Source organism: Macaca nemestrina, chromosome 19, assembly GCF_043159975.1.
Source record: "Macaca nemestrina isolate mMacNem1 chromosome 19, mMacNem.hap1, whole genome shotgun sequence".
NCBI classification, from domain to species: Eukaryota; Metazoa; Chordata; class Mammalia; order Primates; family Cercopithecidae; genus Macaca; species Macaca nemestrina.
The window spans coordinates 44501480-44506979 of record NC_092143.1 but is presented as its reverse complement, the minus strand read 5'-3'; positions in this window follow the sequence as shown (position 1 = coordinate 44506979).

Sequence of the window (5500 nt, the reverse complement as noted above, 5' to 3'; positions counted from 1 at the left end):
ATTGAGCACTAATAAAAAGATTTCTTGAGGCTTTTGTTATTTACAGAATGAATATCAGAAATGGCTTACTGGTGCTACTGGCCAGTTGCAGGCAGAAGAAAGAATGAAAGCAAATGGGCATCTCATGTTCTATTCTCTGATTCAACCTGTTTTGGGTCCCTTTTGATTGCTTTACCACAGTTGCTATTACATTATTTTGGGAAGTATTTGAAAAAGAAGAGGAAGTGCTGGATATCTGAACTCCTTTCCTCCAGTCTACCATGGGCCAAAATATAGTACCACCATGCCTGTCTGACTTGAAAGTAAAAGAAGAGTCATAGAATCAGATAGTGTTATAACCAGAATGGACCTTACAGATTGTTTAGTCTAATCCTCCCATTTTATACATGAGAAAATGGAGGCCCAGAGAGAGGAAGACACTTGCCTGAGGTCACACAGCTGGAAGGAGAGCAGGATGGGCACCCAGGCTTTCTGAAAACCAGTCCCTTTGATGCAGGTGAAACCCCACATTGGGGCTTAGCTCAAGAGGGTTCTTAGCTTTGCTCAGGAAGGAATTCAAGAGTGAGCCGACAGTTAAAGCAAGTTTTCAGAGCAATAGTGTATAGCAAAATGGCTACTCCACAAACAGAGCAGGGCTGTCCCATAGGCAGAGTAGCACTTGTGCGTTGCTGGCTAGGTCTATTTACAGCTGCTCCTAATTATATGCTTAATAAGGGGTGGGTTATTCACAGATTTTCTACAAAAGGTGTGGGGAATTTCCAGAACTGATGGTTCCTCCCTTTTTAAACCATATAAGGTAACTTCCGGGTGTTGCCATGGCATTTATCAACTGTCATAGTGCTGGTTTATAATACAGTTTGCAGCATGCAACTGTATTATAATTCCTAGTCCTAACTGCTTTTGGCTGGTTCCTTTGCTACATCCTGTTTTGATCAGCAGCGTCATGAAAACAAATCCTGTTCATCTCCTACCTCTCCTTGCCCTTTCCACTTCTCTGCACACAGCAACTTTCACCTGCGTACCCAGGAATCCACACTTTAAGCCTCAACAACCTGAGGTGTTGTTGAGAAAAAACTACAAACAGTGGCGTGCTGGCAAATCTTTAACAATCACCTGGGGTGTGGTGGGGTGTGGGTAAAAGCCCTATTTGTAGCATATGGCCAATTTTAAGCTGCCAAAGTGCTGCCACCAGATGTGAAGTAGTGGGAGCAGGGCAGTAGAGGGCCACCTATCAGAGGCACCTTCACCAAACAGATGCACTTGGCATTAAGTAACTGCAAGGGCACAGACAACAGCAATGTCTGCTAAAATGATTAGGAAGTGATGAGTTTTGAGTGTTTATTACTTTTGTTTTTAGTGTAACTTATTTGATTGTAAGTTTACATAATTTAGCTTACAATGTCTTATAAAGTCTTATAAGGGCAGTGTTTAACAATCAGTCATGAAATTCCTGAAAATTGAACTGATATGGTTTGGCTGTGTCCAAACCAAATCTTATCTCAAATTGTAATCCGAATTATAATCTCCACGTGTTGGGGGAGGGATCTGGTGGGAGGTGATTGGATCATGGGGGCGGTTTCACCATGATGTTCTCGTGATTGTGAAAGAATTCTCATGAGATCTGATTGTTTTATAAGTGGCGGTTTCCCCTGTTCTCTCTCTCTCTTTCCTGCTGCTTTGTGAAGAAGGTGCTTGCTTCTCCTTTGCCTTGTGCCATGATTGTAAGTTTCCTGAGGCCTCACCAGCCATGCAGAACTGTGAGTCAATTAAACCTCTTTCCTTTAAAAATTACCCAATCTTGAACAGTTGTTTATAGTAGTGTGAAAATTGACTAATACATGAACACTCAGCTCTCCCAAACTTATGTGAATCAGCTCCAACACAACACCGGCTGCAAAGGAATGAAACCAGCTTTGGTGTAGCAACCTGCCTTCCTGGTTTATAAATTTGTCCTGATTCTTCTGAATACTCTGGTGGAAACATGAAATATGAATATAGTGGAAAAGAGGGGCAAAGGATAAATGAGCTATTCTGGAGATAAACTTCCTGTGTAGTGGAAGTCTTAGCTCTGTAAGCGCCCAAACTATGACGGTTTTAACTTTTATTGATGAACTTTGAAAAGAATTGTTGCATTCTTTCCTACTTCATTACACGTGAGACATTATGGCTTATTACTTTTTTATGAACAACCCAGGGCATGCTGAAGTGGGCAAATCTATTTTCCCTTGGAATAAATGACCTCAAACTGCTGGGCTGTTGGGACCTTTGGACTTGCTTTTCAGAGTTTTTTTTTTTTTTTTTTCTCTCGCTCACTTTCTAGAAGCTAACTTTTTATTGTCAGTATGTCTCTAGCTTCTCACTCCTCTTTTTACTTGACTAGAGAACCAGGCTTATTGGAATCATATTAATATCAGTAATCTGTTGCAATACAGGCCTGATGAGAAAAACATGTAAATTTTAGTGCATAGATCTTGTGATATTTTGGATGCTCAGATGCCTTTTGCAATAACTTCTGGTGTTTGTAGAATTTCTGGAGAGGTGATATTACTAGATTACTATGTTTCAGATCAGTGAGTATTGCTATAGTAATATTGTTATATATAAGTATATACTATATCACTATGCTTGAATTCCATTATAAGAGGAAAATTCATCTCTGGGCCAGGAAATATGTCACGTAAAAAGTAGAGCAGTTGTTGACTATATTTTGAGGGACCCAGTAACACTACTGGAACATGAAGTGGTCCATATGGTGAACTTTGCAAAATACGGTGAGACTTAAATGGTCAAGTTTAGGGCATGCCTCCTTACTCTAAAAATGGTGGTGCTTCATCTCCTTAAATATACATACAGGCCATGCATGGGGAAGGAGATAGAGTGATTGAGAGTTTTCCCATGCTGGAGGCAGGGAGGTCCCGCCACATATCTGCCCATCCTTGGAGTGCTGCTTGCTGGGGCTGAGAAAGGAAGTAGATTGTACCTGGCAACCTGGCTGTGCCCTTCCTCTGTGACATTGGAACCACCAGAAGGGTCCTTGATATGATTTGGATTTGTGTTCCTGCCCACATTGAATTGTAATCCCCAATGTTGGAGGAGGGGACTTGTGGGAGTTGATTAGATCATGGGCGTGGATTTCCCCCTTGCTGCTGTTGTGATAGTGAGTGACCTCTCATAGATTTGGTTGTTTGAAAGTGTGTAGCACCTCCCCCTTCTCTCTTCCTCCTGCTCCAGACATGTTAGATGTGCCTGCTTCCCTTTCACCTCCCACCGTGATTGAAAGTTTCCTGAGGCCCCCTCCCCAAGCCATGCAACCTATAGAGCCTGCAGAGCTGTAAGCCAATTAAGCCTGTTTTCTTTATAAATTACCCAGTCTCAGGTATTTCTTTATAGCAGTGTGAGAACGGACTAATACAGCCCCCTACCCTTGTTTCTCCTGCCTGGTAATTCCTTTGCACATAACTGAGAAAGAGACATTAGGATATTGTCCAACTGATTTGAAAGCAGTGGTTTTCCATGCTTCTGTTGTCTTCTCCAGTTGCAGGAAAGCAGCCTCAGTGCCGATGGAGGAATCAGCCTCTTCTGTGCAGAAAAAGGACTCCCCACTGAATTTCCAATATCTCCCTAACAAATTCACCTCTCATTTCTTTGGAGCCTTCGAGCTTTTGGGAATCCTCAGGTCTAGTGAGGGAGGTCTCATTACACTTCCTTAAGGAACTTCCTTTAGCCCTTAACTCCTTGAGGAGACTCATGTGATGGGCTGTGGCACAGAAGCCAGGTCCAGGGTTAAGGTGGTCTAAGGGGAGCAATTGCCAGGAGGTGAGAAGCACAAAGACAAACTTTCTTTCCTGCACTGGCCCCGGGCTGTGTGCTCTTGATATCATTTGGGTAACTTCTATGAAGTCTCTGAGCTGGGGTCACCCTACATGGGGCAGCGGGGAGCCCAGTAGCAAGGGTTTGCTCCCCTACAATCCCCTTCATGAGCCTAATTAACAAGTTGGGTCCTTTCCAGCTGCTTCTGGTGGTTCCAGTGGGGCTGGGCTCCACTGGGGGTGGGCAGACAGTCTTACTTTAAGCAGGGTATTGATCCTCACGTGGTCCTGGTGCCCCTCTTGGGGGAGCACTCTCATGTTTTAAGTGCATGCAGTTACTCTCTTGACTGGCTTGTAAACAGGTTTTAATGGGGCTATTAGTGTAAAAGGACAGGAAACTTTCAAAAACAGGCTCTTAAATATTCATGAGGATGTTAAATCTGGTGCTTAATCACCAGTGTTTGCACACAGCAAACGGGGAGGGAGGACAGCTAACAGGCTGCCTTCACTCTGAACAATTGACAGGGCATTAATAAACGCTCTTACAGCCATGATTAATGGCCCAGAAAACAGGACTTTTTTTTTTTTTTTTTTTTTTAAACAAAAGGAGCCTCTGTCCTTTGGGGTCTCCTGTTCTTGGGGGAGTGTCCATGTGGGCATGGGATTCAAGGGGGACATGGAGGCTGGACAGAACAAAGTCCCTTCATAGTCAGCTGAACTCCCCTTCTGACTCCATTTCCCGGAGCATGGCTTCCACAGGGGAAACTTTTTAAAAACTTAAGCAGAGGCTCTTAGGAGAATTCCTTACCTGGAGAATCCTTAACTCAACCTTGAGAAGGCCACGAGGGAATCACATGGCTTGGTGAGCTGTGACCAACTGCTTCCTCAGAACCTGCCTCACATCCTTTCAGACTTGAGTTAAATGCAGGTGAAGATGGTTGACTACGGCCCAGGGGTTCCTGCAAGCAGCCCCACCTCTCCCCACCTATCTAAGAGTGCATTTTAATTTCTGGAGAGACATCTTTCTCTTACTTCTCTCTGTGACATTTAATATAGAACCCCTAATGGAAAGTGAGTGGGGGGACTGCTTTTTAACTGGTAAATGATCTGCACTGTTATGCTTCTGGAATGGACCTTGGAGATTTTCTAGGCCAGTCTGCACTCCTTCCAGATGAGGAAACTGAGGCACGGAGAGTTGAAGCAACTTGTCCAAGGTAAAATACTGAGGCAGTGGCAGAGTTAGCACTGGGCACCAGATACCCTGCGTCCAGGTCCATGAAGTCTTTTCATGGTACCCCTGTACCAGTGTGATGTGACTTCTCCAGGTAGATCCAGGGAATACCCCCACTGATTCCTTCAGAAGTGGTACAGGCTTGAAAGCCTGCTCAGTCCCAAGCATGGCAAGACTGTGTTAATAGAAACAAAGCCAAGTTAAGAACAGAGTCCTGGGAAACATCTCATGGTTTCTGTGTGGTGGGAAACCCCAGTCTCATTATCTGAGACCAACCCAGAAATTCAAACCTGTTTCCTCTCCACAAGTACCATTTGGGATTTTCAGTTGACAAGTTCCATTTACAAATGAAATCAAGGCGATCTCCCCTGCATGAAGTAAGAAATCTATAAAAGCTGTCTTCATGGAGCTAGAAAAACCCTACTATGTTTTATAATGGTAGATCAGGACAAAGAAGTCG